This window comes from Apodemus sylvaticus, chromosome 12, assembly GCF_947179515.1.
Source record: "Apodemus sylvaticus chromosome 12, mApoSyl1.1, whole genome shotgun sequence".
In the NCBI taxonomy this organism is placed as follows: domain Eukaryota; kingdom Metazoa; phylum Chordata; class Mammalia; order Rodentia; family Muridae; genus Apodemus; species Apodemus sylvaticus.
Window position 1 is genome coordinate 79,544,426 of NC_067483.1, and position 15,731 is coordinate 79,560,156.

At 44.1% G+C, this 15,731-nt stretch overlaps 1 non-coding gene across 1 annotated transcript; it reads left to right on the top strand.

Annotated features, from left to right (window-relative positions):
* The first annotated feature begins 9,239 nt into the window (after positions 1-9,239).
* On the top strand, positions 9,240-9,345 carry LOC127698017 (U6 spliceosomal RNA). The gene has a single exon (XR_007980660.1). It is a non-coding gene; the product is annotated as a U6 spliceosomal RNA (small nuclear RNA).
* Positions 9,346-15,731: the final 6,386 nt, after the last annotated feature.

Consider the following 15,731-nt stretch of genomic DNA (forward strand, 5'->3'; position numbering starts at 1 on the left):
TGTTGTGTTCTATTCTTTTCTCTATGGGGAAAAGGATCTCCCCTCATCTCAAGTCAGCCAACAGGCGTCAGTGGAAAAACTGAGTGGACCATTCAGGGAGGCAGGCACACATCTCCAGAGCAGAGGCAGTAGGAGAGAAGCTCTGGCCACTAGGAGAGCTGTCACGGATGTGCTTGAGAGCACAGAGCAGAGAATGAAAGACCATCCACATGCACTAGAGGAGACACTCAATAGTGCTTTTTACAGATTACCATAAGCATCCAAGGGTGCAATCGGTTTGAAAGCTCACCACTCATGGAAGTCCATGCTGTCAAGTGACAGCTCAATCCAGAGAGTGGCAGTTACATCACAGCCAGCCAGATAATAGACATCACCAATGATATCAGGGCTAAAAGTCCCCAGCTGGGGAGTCTCTGAAGAACCTAAAATATATTCTGTAGGAGAAATATCTTCCCACTTCATATTTGTTGCATCTCAGGTCACAGTTGGATGTAAGATGCAACCCAGCTGTTACCAAAGTCCTAGGTTATAAAGGGCCTGATTTTGGTGAGTCCCAACAAATTAGGCCTGCCAGTTACTCTGGAAATTAAAAAGGGAAAGTAATAGCATATGGGGATTTTGTCAATATAATTAGAAAACAAAAGAAGTCATTGCATTCCAGCCCTAGCTTTGAGAGTTCCATGATGAGTGTTAAGTTTGATATAGGAGTAACTGAGATATGGGGACCATGGGGATGCATAATTAGGTGGCCCTGGTCAAACTGAGGTCTTAGTGGATTCTTATCTCAATTCTGGCTCTGTTAGGAGGGTCCAGCAAAGTCATAGCCACACCAATTAAGGGATCGTTTCTGTTTCTATCCAGAGATGATTGTACCACTGTTCCTAGAATAGGATAATTGCCCTTGCTTGTTGGGAGCTGTCTCATCATGGGCTAATCTGCCTTCAAGGCTCCACTGTTCCCAGAATTCAACACCACTGCAGATTTAGAGCAATGTCAGAAACTTTCAGATACATTTTCAGGGTTCTGGAACAGATTTTGTAAAACCTGGGAGTTAACTTTTATTTTGTTAACTTTTATTTTGATGCCTTTAGTCTTGAAAGGGGAGACAGAATAGCTAAATTTGAGGGTGATCAAGAAATAAATAAATAAAAATAAAATAATTGAAGCTAGTCAACCTTGTTTTACCAGCTTCTACATGGGCACTGCCTACATGGTTAGCTTGCCTATTTGCAGAGTTGAATAGGATTCTGACCCAGAATAAAAGACAGATAAAAAGGAGCATAGACGTATAATGCCCCACCCCGCCTTTACTTGCCCATCTATGTGCCCAAGTGAAAAGCCATGACCATGCCTCTTATGGTTTGGAAATGAAAAGTCCTCCAACAAGACTCATGTGTTTTAAGTTTAGACCCCCGTTGGCGGTTCCAGTCATTGAGAGGTGATTGGGTCACGATGACTCTAACCTAATTAACTGATTAATCCTTTTAGTGCCTTATTTTTATTTATTATTGTGTAATTTCATACACATATATAATGTATTTTGATCATAGAAACACACATCTATTTTAGCCTCTCTTATCTGCTTCCCATTCCTTTTGGATAACCAACCATTTTATTTTTCCAAAAAGTCTCTCCCCTGTCTTCATTCATTGTTGTTTTTAAATGACTCACCAAGTTTATCAGTGTTGCTTCCATGAGCATGGACGTGGGGTTATTTGCTAGAGCCTGGGTAACTGACCAGTAGCTTCACCACTGAAGAAAAATCACTTCTTCTTCCTTAACTGCCTTCATTAACTGCCAAAAGCTCCTAATCTATAGGAATAAACACAAATATTTAAGAGACGTTTTGATAATACATCCATTTAGCTAAGCATCAGTAATAAGTTTGCCTCTAGGGCTGCTGACCTTTTCACCCATCGGCTTTTGGCCAGGCTTACAGCACTACTCAGGCACTCCCTTCTGCAGGGCCAGTCTCTGATCTCAACAGAAAGCACTTGATTATCTTCATAAGTCATGCACTATCGCACCAACAGGCACATCTCACCTGTAGGTTGGCATTATAGTTCCAAAGGCTCATAACTGGATAAGACTGTGGGTGGTTCTCCTTCAGCAGCCTGAATGGCATCTTCCAGGGCTATGAAATCCAGGCAGCAGGGAAGATGCTTCCCACTCAGCCACAGGGTCTGCTGGGGATTAAGTTCCTGATGGTATTGCCAGGGTAGTGAGAAATGGAGAATAGGTGGAAGACCCAATAGGGAAATGTCTTTGAAGGCTTCCTCCTCTGCAGCCACCACACGCACACAGCCACACACGCACACATGCATGCCGGGACTGCTGGGCATCAGGAGGTAAGCATTTCTTGTTCTGCCATATCTTCCCCAACACAAAGTTCCTTCTTATCTCAGGATTACAGGGTGGGGCCAACTACCTTCTGAGCTACTGAAGCCTCTGAAATAATGATCTAAAGAAAAAAAAAACTTTCCTCTTTCAAGTTTTCTTTCTGTGAAATATTTGCCACAATTATTAAAAAAAAAAAAAGTAACTAATACAGTGTGTTGTTTTGTTGTTGTTGTTTTTCAGCTTTGTTTTGTTTTTCAAAATCGGCCTTTGAGTCCTTGTTACGTAGTTTCCAGTCTAGCTAGTATGATATTACAATGTCTCCTTCCAGGGCAAAGTTCATGGTCTCTCCATCTCTAAATCCCTGCTTTAGTTTATAAAGCATTAGTAACCTACTTTCCTGTGTCTTCCTACCTACCTTAAACTAGTTATTTTACCTTAAACCTTATCTTCTCTCATGATTTTATTCCTTTACTTTTGTCTTCAGCCTTCTGTTTCTTCCTAAAATCAAAACTAGATTTCTTCCTTTTCTTATGCAGAAAAATCCAACCACTTCTATTTCCCACCTCAGCCCCACCCCCACCCAGGACTGGAGAGATGACTCAGAAGAGCACTGGCTGCTCTTCCAGAAGACTGGAGTTTGATTCCCAGCACCCATATGGCAGCTCACAACTGTGTAAATCCAGTTCCAGGGGATCAGATGCCCTCTTCTGGTCTCTATAGGCACTGCACACACATGGTGCACAGACATATATACAGACAAAACCCCCATGTACAAAATAAAAAAAAAATTTCAAGAAAATTGCCCCTGACTATATGGTTCCTAAAATCTTTGTCTTCAGGTCACATCTTTCATCATGAGTGTTTTAACTGAAATATTTTCTTGAAGACAATTCAATAGTTCAGTACGAGAAAAATGTCTCTGTGGTTGTACATACCTATAGTCATACCGTTTGGGAAGTAGAAACAACAGGATTAGGGGGTCAGGGTCAGCAGCCAGTACGTAGAGAAAGAGGCTACACAGAAAGTTAGAGGACAGTATGGGCTATGTGTGCACTTAGTATAGGGCAAGTGGACTGTGCCACCAGACAGACATAAGAAGTGCTGAACTGGAGGGTGCTCAAACACCAGGAATTTCAGAGATTTGCGAATGGCAGGAATGAGGCTGCTCCCCCTCTGTCTCTGTACCAGCTCTGGGACATGGAACCACTACATCCAACTGTGAGGACCATAGGTAAGTCAGTCACTTAAAGCAACACCTGGAGCCCTTCCCCATGCAAACGGAGTATCACCAACATCTTAACCTCAGCCAATAGAAACCATTTATCCCCCAAGTCCCATCCCACTCCCCAAAGTTCATATAGTCGCTATCCACACGGAATTGAGTGCACAAGTTATTTCACCATGGGTTGTCTGAGAGTGGCTGTCTTCTGAAGAAGAACTAGTCTGGCCTCATTGACAAGCCTGAAGAAGCCAAATGGATTCCCTAACTTTAGAAAGAAGTTGGTAATGGCATGAAAATTAGGATTCTGAATTTTCATGGAGATCCTTAGGTTTCCCTGAAACAAACAAAGCCTTTATGACTTGTCTATTGACAAAATATAGATTGTTTTTGGTTTGAAAATTCAGTTCAAAAGGGACCCCTGGCCTGAAGGGAGAAGGAGATGGTAGGAGAATTACTATGAAAGTATATTCAGGAGATAGTAGCAACATCAAAGTTTAAACAGGAATGCAAGTAGAGGAAATGGGGGAGAAAATCAGGTGCAGAAGGAGACTTAACCAAGACTAAGGATGTCAGAAGGAGTTTCGTGGGAATGTGCTACTTTACAAGTTAGTCATAAAACATAACTTTTAAAAAAGACTTAGAGTAGAGATGGCATGCTTGGTAAATAATGCAAATTCCACAAACCATGGATTATTAAAGTAAAATCTCAATGCTGGGTGTACTGGCTGGTTTTGTGTGTCAATTTGACACAGGCTGGAGTTATCACAGAGAAAGAAGCTTCAGTTGGGGAAGTGCCTCCATGAAATCCAATTGTAAGGAATTTTCTCAATTAGTGATCAAGGGAGGAGGGCCCCTTGCGGGTGTTACCATCTCTGGGCTAGTAATCTTGGGTTCTATAAGGGAGAAAATTGAGCAAGCCAGGGGAAGCAAGCCAGTAAGAAACATTCCTCCACAGCCTCTGCATCAGCTTCCTGACCTGCTTGAGTTCCAGTCCTGACTTCATATAGTGATAAACAGCAGCATGGAAGTGTAAGCTCAATAAACCCTTTCCTCCCCAACTTGCTTCTTGGTCATGATGTTTGCGCAGGAATAGAAACCCTGACTAAGACACTGGGTATAGATTACCCAGAGCTGCTAGCCAGAAGGCCCCAGAAGCCCCCCAAAACTGTCTAGGTTATAAGCATTGCTCTTGGTTGCTGTCTTAGTTAGGGTTTTACTGCTATAAATAGGCACCATGACCAAGGCAAGTCTTTTTTTTTTGGGGGGGGGGGGGTGGGTTTTGGTTTTTGGTTTTTTCAAGACAGGGTTTCTCTGTCTAGCCCTGGCTGTCCTGGAACTCACTCTGTAGACCAGGCTGGCCTCAAACTCAGAGATCCGACTGCCTCTGCCTCCCAAGTGCTGGAACTAAAGGCGTGCACCACCACCGTCGCCCGGCTCAAGGCAAGTCTTATAATGGAGAACATTTAATGGGGCTGACTTACAGGTTCAGAGGTTCAGTCCATTATCATCAAGGCTTGGCAGCTTCCAGGTATGCATGGTGCAGGAGGAGCTGAGAGTTCTACATCTTCAACTGAATTTCACCAGCAGAATACTGACTTCCAGGCAGCTAGGGTGAGGGTCTACTCCAACAAGGCCACACCTCCTATTAGTGCCACTCCCTGGGCCAAGCATATACAGGCCATCACAGTTGCCCACCAGAACTGAATAAGCCACTGGACCAGATGGAGAATTAACTCCTCAAAGTCATCTGACCTCCACATACTCACTTGCTACACACACCTCTCCCAACATATACACTTAATTAATTAATGAGTTAATTAATTAGTCAATTAATTGATGGGTTAATTAATGAGTTAGGGGAAAAGGCAAAACAAAAAGACATGAAATGAGGTGGGGATTTGGCACATGCTGGGAAATGGTGAGAAAGCACAGTAAGAGAGAGCCAGGATGCGTGTGACCAGAATGCGTGTGACCAGAATGCGTCACATATGAGTGAAATTGTCAAAGAATAAACTAATTTAAAAGGACCTCTGCTCTTTAATCCTTCAACCTTAAGACGATGACAAATAGGCCACCTAGTCCTCAAACACCAACCTGAACCCTTCCTCTGACTGTAAGTAAAATAATGACAAGGTCCTCCAGGAAGCAGATGCCAAAGCCAGTGTTGTGGCGCTAGCTGCCTGTGAGAAAAAAAAAGAGCAAAGGCTGGAGAAAGCAGTGAAACCCTGAGGTGAGGTCGAGCTGACCCCTGGGAGCCGGGAGAGGAAAGGATTGGATTAGCTGGGCCCCACACTGCCTGCCATTCTAGGGAAGTTTGTGCCAGGCCACCAGGGAGTCATTGAGGCAAAGCCACCCATCAAAGGGGTCCGCATCTTGCAGGCAAAGATCTGCATCAATATTCATACCACACTCAATCACCGGCTAGGAAAGCCCATTAAAAATGCAAACACAATGGACAAGTCAGAGTACAGCTGTTCAGTCATCCATCACTTAGACTTTCTCAAAACAAAGGATTTGAGTAGTGTCGTTCTGGCTCCCTCAATAAAAAGGCTTTTAAAAGCAGAAGTCACTTTTGGAGATATATTGTAAGGGTCCATGATTCACAGAAGAGGGATAGCGCAGACTCAAATAGTATGTAAACACAAAGAGTGTTTTATTCTGCAGAAGTCCAGCATGCTGGGGTCTCCATTACCAAGACAGAGGAGAGACAACCAAGTGTGCTGGAAGGCCTGCTTTAAAGCACATTAGGGCATTCTGGGATAGGTGGCCCTTACCTTACTCCACTGCTGGGGACATTCCATTACCGGGGCTTGGGGGCTGGAAACTTGCTGGAGAGGTCTGGGAACTGTCACCGAGGAAGTAGCTGAGGAAGTCTGGAAGCAGCTGCCGACCCATTGTCCTTGCACCAGGCTAGGTGACCGGGCAGCTTCTGAGGCCTGGACTTGCCTGGAATTTCCCAGTTCTTGGAAACAGAGATTTAGAACTCCTTAACTGCCATTTTGAAGCCTATCATGGAATCAGCCTACCAGTCTCTCTCTCTCTCTCTCTCTCTCTCTCTCTATATATATATATATATATATATATGTATGTATGTATGTATATGTGTATGTATATTACATCTCTCCTCATTGTGTTCAAACTAAGCTGTAAATGTCCAAAACAAGATTCACTAGCTAGGGTTAACTGGTTTAGAAGATGAGCAATTAACTCAATGGCATTCAATCCAAACCTTCTAAATTGCAAATAAAGAAAAAAAAAAAAAAAAAAAAAACAAAGCCCACCGGTGAAATGAAGCACTATTAAGCAGTATACTATAAATGAAATCAGAGCGGGGCAGTGGTGGCACACGCCTGTGATCCCAGCACTCTGGGAGGCAGAGGCAGACGGATGTCTGAGTTCGAGGCCAGCCTGGTCTACAGAGTGAGTTCCAGGACAGCCAGGGTTATACAGAGAAACCCTGTCTCAAAAACCCAAATCCAACCCCCCCCCAAAAAAAATTAAAACAGACCCTCCTAAAAGAGGGAGGAACAAAAAATTGTAAGTTTAAATATTAAAATATTTAATTAAAGTATTCCAAATTTGATAATAAAGCACCAAACACAGAGATCTAAGGTGCCCAAAGTTCTGTGCAAAGAACGTGTCAGGAAAGCCAATAAAATTTTGGCATATAAATCAAAACAATTCAGCCGGGCGGTGGTGGCGCACGCCTGTAATCCCAGCACTCTGGGAGACAGAGGCAGGCGGATTTCTGAGTTTGAGGCCAGCCTGGTCTACAGAGTGAGTTCCAGGACAGCCAGGACTACACAGAGAAACCCTGTCTTGAAAAAAGCAAATCCAAAAAAAAAAAAAAAAAAAAAAAAAAAAACCCAACCCCCCCCCCAAAAAAAAAAAACAATTCATGGCTAGAAGACATACATTACATGAAATGTTAAAGGAAGTTCATAAGGCCAAAATTAAAGGATTCTGGGCATAACTTCAGACATACACAAAAGAATTAAGATCTCTGAGTCTAATCCCACCCAATACAGCTTAAAAACAAATCTCAAAGTGGTAAACAATTTCCATGTAAACTAGCTGTACACACAGCACTGAAAATTATTTAAAGGACTGCAAAAAGTTCAAGTCTAAAATTTGATATTGTCACAGTATCTGATACCCAATAAAGAATTATCGAATATGTGGGGCTGGAGAGGTGGCTCAGTGGTTAGGAGCACATACTGCCCTCCCAATGGACTCTAGTTCATTTCCCAGCACCCACATTAGGCAGCTCAGAACAGCTTGTAACCCCAGCTCTAGGAGATCCAGCACCCTCTTCTGGACTCCACAGGCACTGCACCCACATGTGAATACACGCAGACACCCCGCAACTCACCCCACCCCCTATATATATATATATATATATATGTGTGTGTGTGTGTGTGTGTGTGTGTATTTATATTTAATTATAATATATATATATATATATATTATAATTAAAAGTAAAAATAAGCCAATGCTAAAAAGAAAAATGTCTAGTGACCAGAGGGGGGAAAACATAGGAAGTGCAAAGGAAGAGCAACAAAGACAAGCGTGACAGTTGACTCCCCAATGGAAGCAGGTCAGTAGACTGTGAAGCAACAGCGATCTGCAACAGCTATCAACCTAGAAATACATTTTTCCATATACAAACAAACAAAAAAAAAAACCAGAAAGAACTCATCATTAGCATATCTGTATACAGGAACGCTACTGGAAACTTCAGAATGAAAATAGTAATCAGGGGTGTGATTCAGACACCTCTCAGTCTTCTCACTTTCTCCCTAAGTGCCCCAGGTAGTCCCGGGAAGTTTAAATGAGATGTCCCCCCATAGGCTCGTGTATTTGAATACTTGCTCTCCAGATGGTGGCGCTGTTTGGGGATGTTTAGGAGATGCAGCCTTGTTGGAGGAAGTGTGTCACTAGAGAAGGACTTTGAGAATGTAAAGACTCATACCATTTTAGTTGCTGGCTCTGCTTCATTCCTGCAGTTTACGTTGTGAGTGCTCAGCTTCCTGCTACAGCGGCCACGCCTCCCCTCCATGATGGATTCCTGTGCCTCTGGAGCCGTAAGCCTGAAAGAACTTCTATAAGGTGTGGCCACGACTTCTTATCACAGCAATCGAAAAGTAGCTAGGGCAGTAATTAGATACAGTCTTATGATGCAAATATTGACAATAACTTAGTGAGATAATAATACAAAACGATCTTTTTCTAGGACACACATAGGCCAAGTACTGTTAAAATCATTAGTAATTCAGGGATCTGGTGAGGGACTCAGAAGAAGGGAAGAATGTTTGCTAGAACTCTGGCAGAGACAAAAGATGATAAAAATCTCAACACTAGTGCTCAAAAACATAACGAAGCTGACCCTTTGGAAAGAGAATGAGGGTATTCCCCTCCATTGCCAATTATGTAAATTTGGGGCTCATTCTTCTGTTCTGAATCTCAGTTTCTTTATTATGTATAGCTGGGGTGATGGCTGGCTCTGAGCGACTGTGATTCTACGAACCTGATGAAGTTAAGACTAATGCAGTCTTCCACTTCATACCCTTCTCAGTCTGACTGGGTAACACCCCAAAACAAAAAGTTCCCCCAAATGGCCATCACTTGTATAATTCAAAAATTAAAATTCATATCCTGCATTGAAAAATCTTTTCAAGTGCTCGCTTCGGCAGCACATGTACTAAAATTGAAACGATACAAAGAAGATTAGCATGGCCCTGCACAAGGATGACAAGCAAATTCGTGAAGCATTCCATATCTCTTATTATTTTTCAATGTAAAGAGGTAGGAATGTCACCCAGATTTCGTGTATGGCAGATGTCTGAGCAGGCGTTTAGTTTGTGTGTAGGTACAGTTGGAGCACCGCGTGTGTACTCTGGACTACTTTGACAGAAGTAGGTTTTTGAATGTAACAAGATAAAGTCAACTTGAGTTGTAATATATTTGGGGGAATCAGTTCACAACAAATTGTGGCTGTAAACATTGTACTGGAAATGTTTTGTAGTTTCCCCCAATACAATTTTTTGGGTGGGAGAAAAAGAAAGAAGAGAGAGAGAGAGAGAGAGAGAGAGAGAGAGAGAGAGAGAGAGAGAGAGAGAGAGAGAGAAAGAAAGAAAGAAAGAAAGAAAGAAAGAAAGAAAGAAAGAAAGAAAGAAAGAAAGAAAGAAAGAAAGAAAGAAAGAAAAATCTTTTCAAGATCAGGCATGGTGGTGCGTGCCTTTAATCCCAGCACTTGTGAGGCAGAGACAGGAGAATCTTTATGAGTTGGAGGCCACTTGGTCTTTATAACAACTAGGACTAAACGGAGAGACCCTGTCTCAAAAGAAGGAGGAAGAAGAACAGGAGAAAGAGGAGGAGGAAGAGGAAGAAGAGGAGGAAAATGAAAAGAAAGAGGAGGAGGGGGTTTGTTGTTGTTGTTGTTGTTGTTGTTGTTGTTGTTTAGAGTGTTGGTTTTTTGTTTTTTTGTTTTGTTTTTTCGAGACAGGGTTTCTCTGTGTAGCTCTGGCTGTCCTAAAACTCACTTTGTAGACCAGGCTGGCCTCGAACTCAGAAAAAATCCACCTGCCTCTGCCTCCCGAGTGCTGGGATTAAAGGCGTGCGCCATCACCACCCAGCAAGAGGAGGAGGAAGAAAGAAAGAAAAAAGGGAAGGAAAGACAGTCTCTTCCAGAGATGTGAAGCCAGGGAAGCCTTGAGTGAGTGTGTGTGGTTGACAGGAGCACGGTCATGTGAAGGACTGAGGCCTCAGACTCATGGGAATGGCAAAGCCTTGCCGCAAGTGGGAGTCTCAGAGATATGGGAGAGACTTCCTCTGGTCCAAGTGTGAGTGCTGACAGTGTGTGCAAATATGAGTATTTACAAACCATTGATCAGTGTGTGCTTGTGCCAGATGTTTATATTATAACGCGAAACTGCTGCCTACAGAAACCTCCTCCCAGACTAGCTGGCTCCTCCCTCTGTGCAGCTGTACACACCAACAGTGCTGAAGCCCGTGACAGGTTGACAGCTGGGGCCACTCCATCGGCGTGTGCGTGACCCACCTGACCCCAGCTTTTCTGTATGCGTCTGTCCTGTGTTCACTCCCTCACCACCCCTAACCAGGCGTCCAAGCCACACAGGAGGCAGTAACCAGCAAAGTGGCTCAGTGGGTAACGGCACCTGTCATACAAGTCTGACAACCTGAGTCTGAGGTCTGGACCTCACAGTAGAAAAGTGAATTATCAACTCTACAAAGATGTGTTCTGACCTCCACACGTGCATGCAAGCGGCACACAAGTGTTCTCTCTCTCTCTCTCTCTCTCTCTCTCTCTCTCTCTCTCTCTCTCTCAGACACACACACACACTGATAATAAAAGACAAAAGACCATATTTTCAAAATGTACATATGATACATTATCCTAGAACACACAAAATGATAGTCTAAGAATTGCTTAGGGTTTAGGGACGAGAAAAAGGGTTAACTATAAACCGGTGGCATGGAGAGATTTTTATCCTTTTAAAGACAAGTTCTCACTCACTGTGTAGCCTGAGCTGAGCTCAAACTCACTGTCCTCCTACCTCCACCCGAGTGCCGAGTGCCGGGTCTCCAGATGTGTACCATCACACCAGGACCACTCAGAAATCCGCCTGCTTCTGCCTCCCAAGTGCTGGGATTAAAGTTGTGCGCCACCACTGCCCGGCCACATGGGGACTTTTCAGTGTGGCAGAGCTGTTCTGTATCTTGATTGTAAGAGTGGTTTTATGTCTCTATTCCTTTGTGAAAACCCATGAAACTACAAACTTAAGCATGGATCTTAATGTGTTGAAGTGTAAAACCAAAAGTATTTCTAAATGAACAGAGCAAAGGTATCAGTGGTATTTCATGTTGATTGACTTTTTTAAAAAAGTTTACATCATTTTAATACACCCTAGATCACTTTCCAGGTAAGTTTCCACAAGCTTAACTTCTGCTTTGAACATTTAATCTCTTAAGAGAATTTCAATTACTTTAAAGATAAACATGCATATTGTAAAATAAACAGACTACTCTTAAAAATACGATTATTATGGTGTTAAGAAGAGGTTTGGGGCTGGAGAGATGGCTTGTCATTTGTTAGCACTGAATGCTCTTCCAGGGAACCCAGGTTTGATTTCCAGCACCCACATGACAGCTCACAACCACCTGTAAATCCAGTTCCGCGGGATTCAATGCCCTCTTCTGGTCTCTGCAGGCACCAGGCACACATGATGTTCATAGACATATGTGCAGGCAAACATTTGTACACAGAAAATAAAATAAATGCCTTTAAAATTATCATTAAAAACACCTGTTGATGGGCCAGGCAGTGGTGGCGCACGCCTTTAATCCCATCACTTGGGAGGCAGAGGCAGGCAGACTTCTGAGTTCGAGGCCAGCCTGGTCTGCAGAGTAAGTTCCAGGACAGCCAGGGCTACACAGAGAAACCCTGTCTCAAAAACAAAACAAAACAAAACAAACAAAAAACCTGTTGAGGTATAATTTACATACCATGTAATTCACCAGAGTTGGATGGTTTATTGGAAAAGTTAGAGTTGTATTACCATCGTTTTGGTTTAATTTTCGAGCCCTTCATCACCCCATAAGATCCTCACACCCGTTTTCAGTTTAACAGATTTTCAAAAAAAAAAAAAGGAAAGGCAAGCAGGCAGCCCCACGGCCAGCTTGCCATCAGAGAAAGGCCCAGGTCTAGCCCCAAGACCCTAGACAGCCAGGCTCCTGCTTCTGCACCGAATCTGACGAGTCATTACCAAACGCAGCTAACCAGCAGCCGATGATGACCGAACGACTATGTCACTTAACAGCTCATTTCGTCCTTGTCCAGGTCTATACACCACACAGCTAATTATTCTTCACTTTGAAACGTTGATGGTTTCATGGGCCCCCCTATGCCCAAAGTTCAAAAAGTCCCAACTCCAGCATTCTTAAGAGTTTGTAAAACTCAAAAGTAGTTCTGTTCTGGGGAAGTGCAGGGTGCAGATGGCGATTTCTAGGATTGAAGATTACATTTGCAAGCTAAGAAAACAGAATGTTCGAGAAAGCCACAGCATTAAAGTAGCAGAGGGAGCAGAGAGGCCAAGGAACTGGGTGTTGCCTTCAAGATATGGGGGAGGGGAAAAGGCGGTGGGCGGGTGAGGGGATGGGTGGGGGGAGGGGCTGGAGTATGGCCAGGAGCATGTCTGGCTAGAAAACAAAGGACAACAGAATAAGAAGTTAGAGGAGTCTTATGGAAATGTCCGGGAGACTGTTTAGAGCCACTTGAGGCAGAACTTTTTATATCAACTGAAATCAATGAAGCGAGCCAACGTTGCAGTAAATACTTAATATTAATTGGGTTTGTCTACCCCACTTTGATCATTCAGTTCCCAGATAAAAGACACAAAACTTTTATATTTATAATAAGCCTTAATAGTACTAGAGCTGAGCTGCGCTGTTTCCTCTGCTTCCCTGTCACTAGCCCCAAGATATCACTTGCCATGTTCTGCCTGGGCCGCTCTTGCTCTGACTGGCTGCCCCTCATGGCTCCCTTACCCATGGCATCTTCCTCTCTCTTCTCTCTCCTCTCCTCCTCCTTGTGGCCCCTGCCCCTAGACTCCAAGCCCTGGGAACCGAAGCCTCACCCACCCCTCTTCTACCCAGCAGTAGGCTATAGGCATCTTTATTCAGCCAATAGTTTTAAATTAAGAAGCAAGGTTACATAGCTTTAGCATTACAATACATAGCAACAGACCAGACCTCAATAAACCAAAGCCACTGCTGTGTAATTAAAGAGGAATCTAAAAACTGGGATTGCTTACATAATCCTGTTGGATGGATGCCACCCTTTGTACTGAGTGGCTAATAACTTGCATGGCTGGCTCTTGGGTGCTGCCTTGCTTGTGTGAAAGACCAGGGTAAGTTCATCAATCCCATCAGCCACCAAAGGCTTCAAGGAGAGCAGATTCAAGGAATGTCGGGAGGTTTGTGACGCATCCCACGGGGGTCTGACGTCAGTCGTCTGTGTACTGCTTACTCTTTTCATTTAGGCAGTCTTAGTGCCACGGTTCAGGCCAGCCCTAAATCCCTGCGCTCGCACAATCCTGCGCCTCAGCCTTTTATTTACCTACTGACCCAAGTCTGCCGCTCTTAACAGTGTTTTAGCAAGGGGTGTTTTCATCTTGGCAGTAAATGGGCAGACCCATTCAGACTGGGGCCAGGGAGGGCGGTAGCAGCGGCCACATGCCATTCTTGAGCCGCTTCATTGGGTTTGAAAGTCCTTTCACGCACTTCTCGTTTGACCCTTACAATCCACATAGTAAAGGGAAGAAGAGGACATTAGGAACTGGTTTATCTTTCCCATGTTTCCGAGTTTGTTTCTCAGTTGCCATGACAAAAACAAGCAACCAAAGGTAACTTGGGGAAGGGAGGGGCTTATTCGACTTACAGGCTATAGGTTACATCAAGGGAAGCCAAGGCGAAAACTCGAGGCAAGAGCTGATGTAGAGGCCATGGAGGGATGCTGCTTGCTGCCTCGCTCTCCAATGGCTGGCTCAGCTTGCTTTTTAATCAACTCAAGAGCCAGGGACGGACAGCACTGCCCACAGTCGGCTGGGACCTCCCAAATCAATTATCAACCAAGAAAATTCCCCCACAAGCCAGCCTGATGGAGGTAATTCCTCAGTTGAAGAATTCAGCTCCCTCCATTTCCAGGTGACTCTAGATTGTGTCAAGTTGACAAAGGCGAACCAACTCACCGTGCTTCATTTTAACACAAAAGCTCCTGTTTGAAGAAACCAAGGGAAACAGGCTTTCTTGCTTCTACTCCAGTGTTTCAATGGCCACCACAGGCTGTCTCTAGGGAAGTTAACCAACCATGAACTGCCTGAGGCTGATGTCACATGCTGTATGGTATCGCATGACCAGAATAGGTACTAAATGAGTCCTCATAAAATTGCTTCTACTTTTTAAATACTCTTGGGGGGGGGGCTGGGAAGTGGGGAGTAACAGTGATGGATATTAAACCCAGGGCCTCCTACTGCTGGGCAAGCACTCTACCACTGAGCTACTCCAGTCACAGCTACTCTACCACTGAGCTACTCCAGTCACAGCTACTCTACCACTGAGCTACTCCAGCCACAGCTACTCTACCACTAAGCTACTCCAGTCACAGCTACTCTACCACTGAGCTTCTCCAGTACAGCTACTCTACCACTGAGCTACTCCAGTAACAGCTACTCTACCACTGAGCTACTCCAGTACAGCTACTCTACCACTGAGCTACTCCATTCACAGCTACTCTACCACTGAGCTACTCCAGTCACAGCTACTCTACCACTGAGCTACTCCAGTCACAGCTACTCTACCACTGAGCTACTCCAGTACAGCTACTCTACCACTGAGCTATTCCATTCACAGCTACTCTACCACTGAGCTACTCCATTACAGCTACTCTTCCACTGAGCTACTCCAGTCACAGCTACTCTACCACTGAGCTACTCCAGCACAGCTACTTTACCATTTAGATATCTACTACCTCATTTGCCCTTCCCAACAAGCTCATACAATAAGCAAAATTGCTGTTTTGCTGTCTGTATTTGCAAGTGAAAGGAACATGTTTGCAGAAGTCCTGGTCTTAGCCTCACGCTACAGGGACTCCCAGAGCAGGTCACTCAGACCTTCATCCTTGCTTCTCAACCCTCCATTCACCCAAACAAGGCAGGAGGGGTCCTTTCCTCTGTCTCCGTAGGTACATCTAGGCAACTCTCTCCAAAGCAGAAAGGAATGCAATGTGTTCTGAGCACTCAGTCTGAACAGGTGCTACAAGAGAATCCGGAGCAATGGGGAAAGAAACCAAAGGATGCTCAGACGCCTACATGCACACAGAAAGATGGCAGTAGAGCCCTGTTGTATGTTAGAAGTCAGAGAGACATTGGAGTTCGTATAGTCCAACACTTAAACAAAACTGAGTCACACACACACACACACACACACACCAGTTGAAAAACACCAGACCCAGCTTCTCATGCCTCTATGACCAATGCTCAACTTATACAGGTACTACTCACATTGGTTTGCTGTCACAAGTCTCCGTTTGGTGACTTACATCATCCTTTATAATCTTTACAATACCACAAAGCAGGTGACCCTCATTTGC